The sequence below is a fragment of the Pygocentrus nattereri genome, chromosome 8 (genome assembly GCF_015220715.1).
Source record: "Pygocentrus nattereri isolate fPygNat1 chromosome 8, fPygNat1.pri, whole genome shotgun sequence".
NCBI classification, from domain to species: Eukaryota; Metazoa; Chordata; class Actinopteri; order Characiformes; family Serrasalmidae; genus Pygocentrus; species Pygocentrus nattereri.
Genome location: NC_051218.1, coordinates 41,448,287 through 41,465,013, shown reverse-complemented (window position 1 = coordinate 41,465,013; position 16,727 = coordinate 41,448,287).

The following is a 16,727-nucleotide window of genomic DNA, read 5'->3' as shown; positions in this document are numbered from 1 at the left end:
ATTTACAAAGAACATATTGTTAATAGCTTTCCAATAACCAACCAATGTCAGGTATATTTAGAACTTCTCCTCTTTTGATATAAACTGTGCAGTCCTAATCTTGGGTAATGCTTACAAAAGAAGTAGCCTCACCAATCACAATGCTGATGTCGTTTATACCACTCACATGACTTTAACAATATAAACTTGACCTACCAAGGCTGCGTTCATACAGCAGGTAAAAGTGGCCCAAATCTAATTTTCTCACCAAATCTGATTTTATTTATATATATATATATATATATGGGCGGCACGGTGGGTAGCGCTGTCGCCTCACAGCGAGGAGGGCCTGGGTTCGATTCCCTGGCCGGGCGACCGGGGTCCTCTCTGTGTGGAGTTTGTATGTTCTCCCCGTGTCTGCGTGGGTTTCCTCCGGGTTCTCCGGTTTCCTCCCGCAGTCCAAAGACATGCAGTCAGGCCAATTGGACGTGCTAAATTGCCCCTGGGTGTGAGTGACTGTCTGTCTGTCTGTCTGCCCTGCGATGGACTGGCGACCCATCCAGGGTGTATCCTGCCTTCCGCCTGAAGACTGCTGGGATAGGCTCCAGCACCCCCCTGCGACCCTGACGGAGAAGCGGCTTGGAAAATGGATGGATGGATATGGAGATATGTATATGTATATGTGTGTGTATGTATGTATGTATGTATGTATGTATGTATGTATGTGTGTATATATATATATATATATATATATATATATATATATATATATATATATATATATATATATATGTATATATATATATATATATGTATATGTGTGTGTGTGTGTATGTCTTTTTTTTTTTTTTTTTTTTTTTTGAAAATGTCACGTATATGGTAGTCTGAACAGATCACATTCCTAAACTGACCTGCATGCACAAAAGAACAATTCTTCATGTTGCTTCTCATGGCATACTGAGGTAAACAATCATGACTGCCAACGAATTCCAGTCCCTCCCAGACATCTTTGCCAGCATCACAGGGGCCATCCTGAAGCTTTACTGACTGAATGTTCAAGCTCATTGTAAATAGGGCTTGGTCACTTCTTTGGTTCGTGTCCTCAGATTCTTTAAACTTTGCTTTCAGACTTTTAACTGTTCTTTCTTGTTCTTTGTTCAGACATTTCTTTTGAAATCTCCTCGTATGGGGAGGGGTTTGGATAAGCCTCTTCACATTTTTGTACAGAAACATCACCCTAAATGTTTGAGTCTCAGCAGCACAAAATTATGACCAATATCGAGCTGGATTGATGCAAAAGTCACATGAGTTCCAATCTGGCTGTTCAGATGGAGTCACGTTGATTCATATGGGATATGGGTTGGATATTAGTACCACATATAAAAGCATCTCAAATCAGAATCAACAACATCAGATTCAATGTTTTTTTTCACTGTTCACACAGACAACACAAAGAAAAAGATTGGATTTCAGCCACTTTTTCCTGCTGTATGAACAAAGCCCAACACTTGTCTGCCTGTCTGACTGTTCGTGCCAGCATCCCTTTCATCCACATCCAGTGTGAATAAGAACCTTACTTTCTTTAAGATGGATAACATCTTTGGTGAGCAATAGTGGCATAGTTGACCACCTTGATATGTAGTGCTGCTTTTACTCATTTAGCCCCGTTTCCTACACACGGTCATGTTTGGCTGTGCTTTAGTGGCTTAAAAGTCTGGGCGTGCTGGACTGAGGTCTGTCAAGCACACATGCTCATCACACCTAGGCAGTTCTCAGATAAATCTAATAAGTGAATTTTGAGCTGTTTTTATGTTATATTTCTATCTTTTGTCTACTAAAATATTTTTATACCATGTTCTCTGGGATTTTAAGCTATAGTATGTCTCTCACTGTATGAGTAGCCAGCTGTCCTTTTTATTACCTAGTTTGGACGAGGCAGCCTTTTTGGCTCACTTTTAATATGCTTTTTAAGTAATTGGTGACGACCGAGTAGCAAGAGAGACGCACACAGTGACTGATATAAACCACATTAAATGAGTTACATTATATAAAGTCATTAACGTCAAAAACAGTGTGAAACTATTAGCTGTTTTTGTGTTGTGCATAGGCTTTAACATGTAATCATGAGTAAACAGGTAGACGAATAACTATCTAAACAAAAATATCCAAGAAAAGTGTCCTGTGGTCTGACGAGTCCACATTTCAAATTTGTTTTTGGAAATCATGGACGTCGTGTCCTCCGGGCCAAAGAAGAAAAGGACTGTCCGGATTGTTATCAGTGCAAAGTTCAAAAGCCAGCATCTCTGATGGTGTGGGGGTGTGTTAGTGCCCATGGCATGGGTAACTTGCACATCTGTGAAGGCACCATTAATGCTGAAAGGTACATACAGGTTTTGGAGCAACATCTGCTGCCATCCAATCAGCGTCTTTTTCAGGGATGTCCTGCTTATTTCAGCAAGACAACGCCAAGCCACATTCTGCACGTGTTACAACAGCGTGGCTTCATAGTAAAAGAGTGTGGGTATTAGACTGGCCTGCCTGCAGTCCAGACCGTCTCCCATTGAAAATATGTGGTGCATTATGAAGCGCAAAATACGACAACGGAGACCCCGGACTGCTGAGCAACTGAAGCTGTACATCAAGCAAGAATGGGAAAGAATTCCACCTACAAAGCTTCAACAATCAGTGTCCTCAGTTCCCAAACGCTTATTGAGTGTTGTTAAAAGGAAAGGTGATGTAACACAGTGGTAAACACGCCCCTGTCCCAACTTCTTTGGAACATGTTGCAGGTATCAAATTCAAAATGAGTGAATATTTTCAAAAAACAATAAAGTTTATCCGTTTGAACATTAAATATCTTGTCTTTGTAGTGTATTCAATTGAATATAGGTTGAAAAGGATTTGCAAATCATCATATTCTGTTTTTATTTATGTTTTACACAACGTCCCAACTTCATTGGAATTGGGGTTGTATGTGATGTCACTTTTCTGCAAACTGGACCTCACTAAAATTGTTATTCTAGTTCCTGCCCTGGCTTTCCATTAAAATGGGTTAACATTAAACATTCTTGTGTACTTAGAACACGTATTTGTGCTTAAGTGTTTCGTCCTTAATTGGACACACTGTATATTTAGTGTTTGCCAACCCTGGTCCTGATGTCCTTTGCCCTGCACTTTTTAGTGTTTTCCCTACCATGTTTTTACACTTTAACCTTCTCTGCCACTTTAATAATGAGCTTTTAATGAGCTAATTAGTTTGATCAGGTGAAGGCACTAAAAGGGCATGGCAGTGGGCCTCCAGCACCAGGGTTAAGACACACTGGTTTAGTACACATCTGTGTTGAGACAAACTTGTGAAAGTTTGTAGACATCTGCTCAACCAACCTTTCTACTGAAATCGAGGTTGTTAATAAAGAATTTGTGCCCCCTTTGCTGCAGCAACAGTCTATACTTATAAGCCATTATACTAGATGACAAAACATTACTTTAGCAGGTTGATTGCAGTAAGCAAGGCCAGGTAATTATGTGGCGAAACGAAATAGCAAAATTGATGTATAATCCCTAGAAAGTGCAACAAATAAAAGCAGCAACAAAGAAAATAATTAAAAAAGTTAAATGTACAACAGTCAATATTAAAAAAACATGAAACTTACCTGTCAATAACAATAAGAAAAGCTAATTAAATGATGTGTTTTTAACTTTTTAAAATCAGGGATAATACATGCCTGGCAAATATTTATTGGTAGAGTGTGTTCAGATCGTCGTTGCATGAAAACAGAAGGCTGCTTCACAACCTTTTGAGTCATGCCCCAAAGGAGTTCTTAAGGACAGAGGTCCACTGCTCCACATTCCAGTATTGGGGGGCTTTATACCCCTCCAGCTGACAACTTGGCATTAGGCATGGTGACTTCAGAGTATCCCATGGGTGCATGCCCAGGGTTCCAAACCAACAGGGGACCCTTATGACCTATTATGACAAAATCTAAACAGCTGTTCAGACTTGCTGTGGGAACTTTACTGGAGGCCCTTAAACTAGTTTAAGCTTTGTCTTTGTGCTGTGGCTCATCGTAATCCTGGCACTCTTCACATCTTTCCTGAACATCAGCTTCATTTTGTCCTCCAATCACTGCTTATCCGTCATCTGCTGTTCCAGGTTTTGTTACCAATTTAGAATAAGACTACCAATATAAACAGTTATTTATTTATTTATTTATTTATTTATTTATTTATTTATTTATTTATTGTTTATATGTTGTGTTGTAACTGTTTATTAATGAATGTTAAGGTATGTATGGCCTGATTAATAACTCTTTATTATTAACTATAATAATACTATTAATAACTATAATAACTACTTTCTTTAATCGGTGTGCTAGCATTCCAGTGAATGTACCTAAAAAAATTTACGTGGGGTGACTTGACACCCATAGAGAGAAAAGGATGCCCATTTCCAAGTCCGAACTCAAATTAAAAAATGTTTTTGAGTTAAAGAAAAAAGCTGCTGTGCTGCTGTTGGCAATGATCTGCAAACTGTCTTCTTCCACATAAAGTCATCAAAGGTAAGACATAAATGGTCCATACCCCTTCCATGTCCACTGTGGCAGTATACTTCACTTTAGGCTGCTTGATGGTTTGGCTTTTTTTAGTTTGCTGGTGGCGTTTTCTACATCTGTTTTATGTAGATGTAAGCAAATTTTTATTTGTGTCATCTTAATTGGATTAAATGATGTGCTTGTCAGCCTGTGTTCTTGTTGTTGTTGTGTGCATAATCTGGCTGATGTTTTGTTTTGCTTCGTATCACTATAGAGCACTGGGATATGTGATGACTGTACTGCTGTCAGCAACTGCCTATAACCTCATATTATGCTAAAGCAGGACACGGCACCTTTGGGGAAAAATAGCGTTTGGCAATTTTCCAATTGTGTTCATGCGACTCAGGCACGTCAGCAAAGGTCCTTCTAAATAAATAATGTCATTCAATTTTACATGAGGTTATTATATTTATACAACATATTTAATTCAGGAGGTTTGTTTTTAGCCCCTTAACCTTTTGTCACAAGGCTCAGACAATGCAGCTTGGTTGGGACATTCACAAATAAAAAAAAAAATGTATTTTTGGCAGCTACATCGGCCTACACCATGGTTAGTATGCTGCCATCATCAAACTGCACAGCCTGCATGTACTGTAACCTGCTGATATCGAAAACAAATTTCTTGACCACCTAAAAAGGTTAGCCAGGGAGGGGTACTTCAAACATTTGTGCCTAGAGGATTATAACTTGATGATCCAGGTCTGTCTTCTGGCAGTGCTTTTCTAAGGGGATTATACCAGCTGTGTGCGTATAATTAAACACCTGTGTCAGCAGTGGGTGCACCTTAAAGTAGCTGAAAAGGTCTTTGGATGTTCTTGGAAATATTTTATATACACTGTAACTAACCATATGAGAAACTGCCACAGAAACATTAGGGACCTATAATGACCTAATGTGGCGTATCCATAGTGCACTTCATTAATCTGTGCTTAGCAAACTAAACCATTTATTGTTTATTTGGTGCTTCACTAGCCCCTTCCTATACAAGTGTCCATGAGTCTTTTGGCTGAGTAATATCACAGCAGCACTCTGAAGGCTGTGAATTGTAAATCACAAGCCTTGTTATATAATAAAAGAATGTGCTTCAGTGGTTCTTTTCAGAAACCCCTGCCCTTCTGCAGGCTTCTAATTGTAAAAGTGATCAGTTGGAAAATTACAATCAGACGCCCAGTCAGACCGAAAAGTTGGTTAAGTTGTGAGGAGTTTAACTTTAAATTATGTTTCAAGTGACTTAGCCTGACTTCATTGCAGTGATTTTTGCCAACTTAAGTTATTAAGTGACTGCAAAACATTGCATAGCACAAAAACAAACAATGATACGTGACTAATGAAAAAGAAATGCTATCGTTAAGCTCTAGAGTTCAAAGCCTGGTGTTGCATATGCCAGGCCAACTCCAAAAAAACTGGGACAGTGTGTGTAATGCATGAAAACAGAAAGCAGTGATTAGTGTCTGTCTTAAAGGGAAACCGTACAAAAGCATGTTTTTTTTTTCCTTATTAAATTTATTGTACTTGTTTGTGTGTAAATATGTGTTCATTACAATTATGAGGCCTGCAATATGTTCCCAAAAAAGTTTGGATAAAAGCATTTTTACCGCGGAGTTACATCACCTTTTCCTTTCATCAACATTTAATAATTTTGATCTGGTTTTAAAAGCAGAATTTTTGCCATTCATTTGTTGACAAATGTGAACCTTCAGTTGCAGAAACAAATGGGGTCTTCATAATACCGCCACATATTTTCGACAGGAGACAGGCAGGCCAGTCTAGCACCTGCAACCTCTACTTACGCAGCCATGCTGTCAGAACAGGTCCAAAATGGTTCTTGGGCTTGAGCTTGAAATAGGCATGGACATCCCTGAAAAAGACAACAAGGCAGCATCTGAAAGGCACCATATATTGCTCCAGAACATGTATGCATCAATACACCCTATACCATGACAGAACCTAGGTTTTGAACTTTACACTGGAAACTATTTGGGTAGCCCTTTTCTCATTTGACTCAGAGAATGACATCCAGTACTTCCAGAAACAATTTCAAAGATCAGACCACAAACCTTTCCATTGTGCATCAGTTCACTTCAGATGAGCTCAAGCCCAGAGAAGTCGGCAGCGTTTCTAGACCCATCCTTGCTCATAAAGGGCTAGATATTTTCTGTTTATATTCTAGAGTGAATACATCTCCTCTTAAAAATGTTTTCTAGGCCTTTTAATAACATTTTTAGCCTTAAGTTGCTCCTGTCCCAACACTTTTGGGAATGTATTGCAGCCTTCAATTTCAAAATGAGTGTATATTTACAATGAAGTTGATAAGAAAACAACATTAAATACTTTAAATTATATATATATATATATATATATATATATATATATATATATATATATATATATATATATATATATATAATTTTGTATATTCACCCATTACAGCATCAGTAAAGCAGGAAAGGAAGTGCAAAAGTCAGCAAAAGTCCTCCTGTTTGGTCACTTAGGCTTACATTAAAGGGGGAAGGGAGATGATTGTTCTTTGTCTAACATATTTTCATTAACTTACTACACAGGCATTAGACAACAGATAATTACATGCAATTACTTCCAGCATATTGCTTTAAAATATGATAATCAAGATTAATATGAGGCAGTTGACTTTATTTATCGCTAAAGCGCCGGGGGTGCGCCCCTCTGCTGTGTAAATATATAATTAATTATGCATTGGCGAGAATAGCATAATTGTAATATATCACAACTGCAAGTGTGCCAAATTCAAGTGACAGAACTATTCATTACTGCTTGAGAGTGTGTGTGTGTGTGTGTGTGTGTGTGTGTGTGTGTGTGTGTGTGCAAACATGTGTGCGTGAGCTCATGTGTTTGCAGTCCCAGTCCTCCATGCTTATGTCTGCCAGAATAAAACTATCAAAGCATCATTATGCGAAGATGCCAACCCCTTATCTCTTTTAATTAAAAACTTCTACACAGATGCTATCAGTGGAAGCAGTCTTTCCTGGCTAATACCCCGTCTCGAAACGAACGGAGGCAAAGAAAGCATAGTGTTCTTTGAAGAGCTTCAGTCCAGCTTAGAGTTTGACTGATCTTAATAAGTGACTTTAATGATGGTCATTATTCATGTCTCACTTTATGACTTAATGACGCACAGGTTTAAAGCAAAATCTTCACAAGTTAGTCTTTTGGGCCCACTTTCCCCAAGAGTGTCAAGATTATCCTAATAGGAAAAGAAAGTACTAAAAGCTACACCAGCTCTACCTTTTAGGACACTAAGATGCTTTTCAGGACCCCCATGGACCCTGACAGAAGAGCTATGGTTTGGGTGTTGCATCATTCTCAGCACTGCAGTAACACTGACAAGGTGGTGGTGTGTTACTGTGTGTTGTGTTTGTACGAGTGGGTCAGCCACAGCAGTGCTGCTGGAGTTTTTTGCACACACTGAGTGTCCACTCACTGTCCACTCTATTAGGCACTCAGACCTGGTCGGTCCACCCTGTAGATGTAAAGTCAGAGACGATAGCGCATCTGCTACTGCACTGTTTGTGTTGGTCATCCTCTAGTCCTTCATCAGTGGCCACGGGACGCTGCCCACAGGACACTGCCCACAGGACGATGCTGGCTGGGTAGTTTTGGTTGGTGGGCTATTCTCAGCCCAGCAGTGACACTGAGGTGTTAAAAATCTCCAGCAGCACTGGCCCACTCATACAAGCGCAACACACACTAACACACCACCACCACATCAGTGTTCCTGCAGTGTTGAGAATGATCCAACACTCAAATAGTACCAGCATACCATCATCCACAGCACGACATATGCTGGGTTTGTTTTTAACCAGCTTATTAACTTCCAATGCTGCTGACCAGCATACCAGCTTCCAAAACGCAGCATATGCCGCTTTTGCAATCGACCGTCCATGCAATTTTTTCCAGCAGGGTTGACCTAAAAGGTGACAAAAAGCAGCCTTAATTACAGAAAACGCCTTTCAGAATAAACCATATAAATGTTCATGTCAATGTCAATGTCAGTTTATTTATAGAGCACATTTTACACATTAGTTGACCAAAGTGCTGCGCAAATACAAACATTAAACTACAGTACTAGTAAAACAATTTAAGAGACAAAACAAATTACATAAAAGCCATGGAATAGTAAAGAGCTTTAAGACTAGATTTAAAACATGACAGAGTGGGTGCCAATCGAATCTGCAGCGGCAGCTCATTCCAAACCAGCGGCAGCCACAGCAAACGCTCGGTCCCCCCTCTGTTTCAGCCTCGACTTGTGGACCACCAGTCGAAGCTGATCGGCAGATCTTAGGGCCCGTGCCGGAACATAGGGCACAAGCAATTCAGCCAAATAGCTGGGAGCTAACCCATGCAGAGACTTATACACTAAAAGCAAAAGTTTATACTGTATTCTAAAAACAACTGGGAGCCGCTGGAGTGAAGCCAGTACCGGAGTAATATGTTCTTTTCCGGGATGTGTGTGTTAAAAGCCTCGCTGCAGCATTTTGCACCAACTGTAGCTTAGCAACCAACGAATGACCAGCACCAATGTATAGTGAATTACAATAATCAAGCCTTTTGGAAATAACATGCATGAATTACTCTCTCAAAGTCTGAGAAAGATAAAAACGGCGTAACTTTGGATGGCTGTCTGAGTTGGTAGAAACTGGACTTGCCTACCGCCTTTACCTGCTTGTCAAATTTAAAACCCTCATCGAATAGAACACCCAGATTTTTGACCAAGGTCTGAATAAAAGTCTGACATTGGCCTAGGTTCCACTGAGGACTACATGACGGTCTTTCCTGGCCAAATAGGAGAATTTCTGCCTTGTGTATGTAGGTGTCAGGTAGCTATGAAGACAACCCTGCAGCAAAGTGTTACATTGTCTCTACATGCCACTACTGTCAATACATGTTTTTCTCAAATTGCCAAATATCTTAGCTATTGCTCTTGATCTGCTTTTAGTGATCTGACAATTTCCTGGTAAGCACCCAGGCGTAATTGTCTTTCTCATTGGGTCTTAACACACTTGGACATGCTAAAGCACTCAGGAGGCTTTTGCTGTCATGTAATGTGCAGAGAATAGGCGATGAAGTCTAGTACGATGCCTCATTGTTCATCCCCCCTCTACTCTAATTGAAGGCAGTAGTGTGGTAGGAGGAGTGCACGTGGCTTCTGTACGTTGTGAATGTGGATTTCAGCGTAATAGCAGGATTACAGCCGCCCACTTGGGCGACTTACTTGCTGCTCCTTTTGGCATAGAGAGTTCCTTATTATTCTTGAGTCATCGTGCTTTTCACGCTGGAGCTGCCTAGATCCACGCTGCACTGAAGAATCCTTTGCAGTCAGCTCCCCAAGGCCTGAAGCCTACAAGTCCCCGGAGGCTTCCCGCACCCTGCACCACACTCAACCCACACACGATTTCTCACCAGCAATGCTGCGCGTGGTGCTGACACATAAAATGCTATTTTCCTCATATTTGTGTCACTGTGCACGGGCCAGAAGTTGACAAAACCGCCAGTCTGATTATGCGTTGATGGAAGTCGTAGTTTAGCTCACGCCTTTTGTTCACTTGGAACACTCACTCAGCCCCCATACTCCATAATGAGCACTCGGAAAAAGCACTGGGGACAGCCATGAAGTGATTACTTTTGATGGGCAAGATTTTTTTCCCCCCCTCACACATGTTTTTCTCTCCCCCAAGCTGCTATAATACATGAGCAGCAGCACAGAAACAAAGGAATGAATCACATATTTGATTCAGTCAGCCAACAAAATGGCAATTTTCTTTATAGAGCCTCATAGTTAAGGCTGGTTGTTTATGAAGGGGTTCCACTCAATTAAACATGTTAACCACTTTGAAACACTCTGGAGAACAGAGTCAAATAAATAAATATAGATGCTGTGCAAAAGTCAGAGACCACACGTCATTGGTTTCATTTCCAGTCAAAATGACCAAGAGCAATAGGTGATTTAAATGCTACAAAACGCTCTCTGTAGAAGTGATTTGTCATTCTGAAGGTTGTTTTATAATATAGAACCACCTAAGATGAAGACTCATTACTTTGCAGGCTTGTATGAACCATTATATCATAACGGGGCACTGGTTCAGCTCCATGGATAATGCCACGTTTAGATCAGGATGGCAAACTCACCATAGAGGTAAAAAACTGTGTGTGCTCATTGGTTAAAGCTACTACAGTTATGTTAGTCACTTCCTATAGGGGCTTGCAGTACCAGAGGTGCCAAATATAGATGATATTGGGGGTTCCAGGATCCCTTGATTTAACCTCTTGGACCCCTTGAATCTCTGAATTCAGGAATCTGGGGGGGTTCCTGAAAATAAACTGACATTGTACTGTAGTTTAGGGAAAAACAGGTGCTCAAATTCAGTGAACAAATCATTGTTTGGCTGCTTTACTCGCAGTCAGCATGCTTTTGTCTTTGATAGATGCAGCACTCGGGGTGCAAACTGGTTCACCCAATTGGTCCTTCATAGCCTAGCAACTGTAACTATGCCTAGGATACCTCTGAACTTAACGCCATAGCATAATTGCAAATCTGAAAACTCAAAAGCAATTTCCCAAGAGATTGGTGGAAAGAGGAGATAAAAGATGAAGTGTAAAGGATTTCAGTTAATGTGTGAAAGAGTGCATTACCAAACTAGAAAACAGCATTTCCAAATAAGCGTAAACTAAACTAATTTAGCTGCCACTGACACATCAGCACTGCTATCTAAGTGAGTTAGCAGTCAGCCAATGCTAAAGTATCCAGCCAACATGGAAAGCCCAGATACCAGGGGGTACTTCACATACTGGCAGTAATTGACAGGCAGAGGTGGACCACAAATCATGTACTTGAGTTAAAGTAGAGACACCCGAGGGAAAATATTACTCCAGTAAAAGTAGAAGTTCCTCCCTTTAGACCTCCACTTGAGTAAAAGTACTAAATTATTTGTCTTCAAATGTACTTAAGTATCGAAAGTAAAAGTACTAAAAGAGTAATTATGGCTCTGATGTCCTGTTGTTACAAAAGTAATAAGACATAATATTCCAGTGAAAGTCCTCCAGCGTCTCTCTTGGTAAACCAGTCTTTTAATTGAACGTCATTAATTAGTGACACTGACGTCTATTAAAATGATAAATGATCATAAGCACAAAACACTGAAGGCAAACAGTTTCCATCAGGGAGAACTGAGTGGCTCTGAAACATTTTCAGTTCAAGATTTATTTTCAACTTAGTTACAAGTTTAAGTTTAATAAAAAGTTGGGTTAGTTCATCATTTATGTTGAATAGACTCTCCCAAGATTTTACACTGCTGCACTGGTTGAACTGTACGGCGGTGTTTTAGGGCCACTGTTAATAAAAAATAGTTGACTTCGAGAATAAAGGTGTAGGATTATGACATTAAAGTGGCATTAATGCCAGGAAAGGTCACAATATTGTGGCCAAAGGCTTTGCAGAGGGAAGCAGCATTGGTGGCGTTGAATTGGTGGAGTTATACTTTCATATTGATTCACCCATAAAGAAACACTCAGTCTCCCTGTGTCTCCTTTTCAGAGAAATCTGCAGGCATGTTTTTCTACACCTACAAAGTTGTAGATGCAAACACATTCAGGGATTTTGAGGTCTGGATTCTGGGGTAGTCAGACCGTTGTTCAGAGAACACCAGCAGTTTCTTTGTTGCAAATCTCCTTGGTTTTTTTTGTCCTTTTTCTCTTGTGAACAGGATACATTTCATCATGTGCACGCATTTCCTAATGTTTAAGAATTTTCCTAGTATGTTCACTAGGCAAATTCGGCAAATAACCAGTATTTGTGCTTTGAAATGTGCAGAAGTGTGTTACTTTCACTTATCACTTGAAAAAAAATCAACAAAACATCTAATGTGACCATCGGTGACAACTTCTGCGCACGACTGAATATATGCATTTTATTCGCTCAAATAACAGAATGGAAATATAACAATACCCGCTATTAGATAAGGGATAGGAAATTATGGGATGTAATCTGCCACCAGGGCTCCTATTGCTACAAAACCAGAATAAACATTTCAATTTGAACAACAGCCTAATTGTGTCTGATTCATACATTCACATGGTAGACAATACCGCAGACCACAAAGGCCTCAAAACTGCAGTTTGTTTACTCATTCCTTCCTTCTCTTTCATTTTTCTTGCACAATCAGTGTGAATATGGCAATCTCTCCACCACACGCTGTGTTCTCTCCCAGCTGCATTAACACTCGGCACAGTGTGAGAGCGTATCAGCTGCGAGGGCTGTGTGAGTGGGCCATTAATGGCTGCGATGGGATTTACTGTGACACGATGGGAGGGGGACGGCGTTTTAAGATATGTAAATGAAAATTCTATAGTTCCACACAGTTTGTCAAAATGCTAAAAGATATTAACCCCCTGGAGTCAATCATTGTGAAGGTCTTATCTTATTTGAAGTGTGTTCCTAGTTAGAAATGTACAGTAAAGTGCATTTGCAGTAGATCAACAAGGCAACTTCAAACATATATTAAAAAAGGGAAACTGGGCAAAATGGCTTAGACCCAAGAGACCTCCTTACTCAGATCAGGTGTTTCAGATACACTCATGGCTAACAGGTGTACAAAATCAAGTATATAGCCCTGCAATCTCCATAGCCCAATACTGGCAGTAGAACAGGTCATACCGAAGAGCTCAGTGACATTGTGTGGCACTGTCATATGATGCCACCTTTATCATGAATTTCTGCCCTGTTGATTGAGAGCCAGGCCATTTTATCCAACATCAGTGCTTGACCCCAAAGGGTTTGACTGAATGGGCACAAGTTCCCAAAAAACACAACCCAAATCTTATGTAGAGATCCCAGAAGAGCGGAGGCTGTTATCATAAAAGCGGGGCAGCTCCGCATGAATGCCCATAGTTTTGGAATGGGATGTACAACAAGCGCATATAAGTGTGATTTGTCAAGTGTCCACAAACTTTTGGCCATTTAGCCTCGTTGAGCAAGACGACAAAATTAAGCTCCACTGTTGCTTAAGATCCTTCCATGTGAGAAGATAACTCAACCCCGTGGGTCTGAAAGGATGTGTAGCTGTCAAGAATCTGTTATTAAGAAAAGGTAATAGACCAAAAAAGAAGCTGCTGATGCTCTTATAGCAACAGCCTGACCACCCCAGACCTCAGCATCACTGAATGTGTTTTGGGATTACTTGGATTGTGGGAAGCAGAAAAAGCAACCAACTTTTAGGACTGAACTTTGGAGGTGTGGAAAAATATCCCTGCAGGTTTCGTTGAAAAAGAAAGTAAGCCTACTAAATGTGCATTCCAAGCGGCCATTCTTTTTAATTAGATGTGCACAATCCTTTGACTGCTAGGGTTTAGATATTTAATTGTGCAAAACATGATAGAGCAGGCAGGAGTAGATAAATAACCTGCAGTTATAAGACCTTTGTGGTCTGTGGTCTTGTCTACCTGTATGAATCAGACATTATTATGCTGTTGATCAAAATGCATTTATTTCTGAAGGTGTGAAATCTAGTTTCATAGCAATAGGTGACCTGATGGCAGATTACAGCGCAGTTTTATGTCTTGAGACTATAATTGTTATTCAGTCCATAATTACATGACCGTATATGAAAAGCCTAAAACTGAATTCCAGTACAGAACCGGCACCTTTTCTTTAATGTGGTTAACATAGAGAAGTTCCATATTGTCTATGTGCTCACTAAAGGTTTAGAGTCTGACTCTTCATAAACGTCCACATTACATTGGCTTGGATGTACTTGCAACCACTATGTGAGATCAACAGTATCACATCTTTAACTGCTCATAAGTAAAGTCAAAGTAAGCAACACAAAGGGGAGGTAGTAGCCAATTTTTCTTAAAAAGATGTCCTCAATTGTTCTTGGCCAGGACGTATAGTTCCAGTCTAAAAGTTGTCTTCAAGCTGCACCTTGAATCCAGTAACTTCTGTAGAAAGTGTGAAATTGGGTGCACAAGCCAAGAAAAAAACAACGCGGCATGTCAAAAGTAACCAAATGGATTGCAGCAAACGTTTCAATCAGACTGGCACTGATGAAAGTCTGTCCACTGAAGTATTTGCTGCACTGTTTTTACGTCACCTTGTACACCTTGCACTTCAGCACCGTGTGTGGCTTACAGACCTTTTTTGACCTTTCATTCTCCAGGGTATATTTTGGCTTGTCCGTCTGACAAAATTGTAAGGCAAGTTATTCAGTAACTGCATGAAATAAATGTAAAAAATGTATTGTATTTATTTAAGCTCTGTTCAAATGAACTGAACATGTGTTTTATGATCACACCTATTGTATAAAATTACTTTATAAAAATCATTTTTACAGAGCAGATCACTGAACAGATGCCGTCTGTTTATAGTGCACAGCCCAGATTTGGGGAAAAATGGGTCGATTTTCAGTAGAAAAAAAACTTGAGTTCAGCTTCTTTTATTATAAGGGTTTAAAATGACATCACCGTCTATTTGACTGGAAAGAAGAGTTAGAGCCTCACGTGATGCCCAGCTTCTGAATGTAGCTTATGAAATGTCAAAGTTTGTGCATGAGTAATTTGATTACTTTTGCCCTGGATAGTGCTGGGAAGTCTTTATCTGTCTGTCTTGACCCTATCATCAGGAGATAGCAAGCTCAATCCACAGCCATCTGTGGCCCAGAGTCCATGACCGCTTAATTGAACTCGCTGTCTCTGATTGAGTAAGATGACTCTTCCTCTCCCTTATAATACAGCATTATGCTTGTCTGTGCAGGCATCTGTTAGTTGATACACCAGAACTGGCGTGTTGAGCGCTCCAGTGATGTTGAATTAGCAGCAGTTGGAAAACCGAAACATGTACTAGACTTCACCCTCCCAGCTTACTAAGGTTGAATGATGGTCTTGTCTAAATTGGGGAGAACATTTGGGAAAGAATCAAATTAAAGAAAGAAAGACTTTTTATCTTCTTTTTCAATCTCTTAAAGGACTCTGGTGTTTGGTGTAGTGTTTTTTTTTTTTTTTTTTCTGGTGCACACCACATACTATTATGCGCTTACTAGATATTGATTTGATGTAGATTTTCAGTTATGATTTGGTGAGCACCAGATACTATTTAGGGAGCACCAGACATTGTCAGGTGAGATGGTAGCTGGTGCTCTCCCAAAAGTATCTGGTGCTCACCTGATAATATCTGGTGCTTCTCTGATAATATCTGGTGTTCACCAAATCTGAGAAGCTAACATTTCATGAGAAGCTAAAATTTGAGGAGAAAGCAAGCTTTAAAAAAAAAAACTGTCAGTAATGCATTTATTTTCTACAGAGCCCTCACGGTGAAGTTCCGGATAAATAAAAACAATGCATGGAGATCCTAATCCATGGCCATGACTTAGCCATGGTATGAGTAAGGCGTGACAATTAGATCATGCCTTATTAAGCTGTGGTCAAGGCTTATTTATCTCATTCCCATGTCTTACTAAGTAGTGGCCATGCATTAGTATCTCGTTCCCATGCCTTACTAAATCATGGCCATAACTTCATTATTTTTTTCCATGCTTTACTAAATCATGGCCACATATGAAGGGATGTCACTAGCAGGGGTGGTTTTCTGATGCGATGAATCAGTCTTGCGTGATTTCCTGAGTGTCTATTGGTCAGAGGCAGATGACGTGTGCCTCAACCCCTCTTCATAGGCTCATAACTCTGGATGTGAGTCACATAAATTCTCGCATTAAGATGGAATTAAAAGAGTGACTCTATAGATACTCTATAGATTCAGGAAATGTTTGAACCATATTTCTGTGCTGCGTTATCAAAAAGATAGAGAGATATATGTAGAAACATTGAATTTGACATGTGGGTGAGTCCCAAGACCACAGATAAATAAAATTTACTGAGTTCATCTGTTTTGCATACTTTCCGTAGCTACCTTTTTCATTCGCTTACTCTTGACATACCTCTTTTATCGAGAATGTTGCTTTATTCTCCTTCACCTGATGGTTTCACAGGCCAAGTGTAAAAACTAAAAATTATTTGCAGAGCCTGATCTACTGGGCTATTGGTCAGTCATGGGCTGAAGGTCAGGGAACCAGCCCTGTGACTGGAAGGTCGCCGGTTCGATCCCCAGCGCCGACAGTACCTGACTGAGGTGTC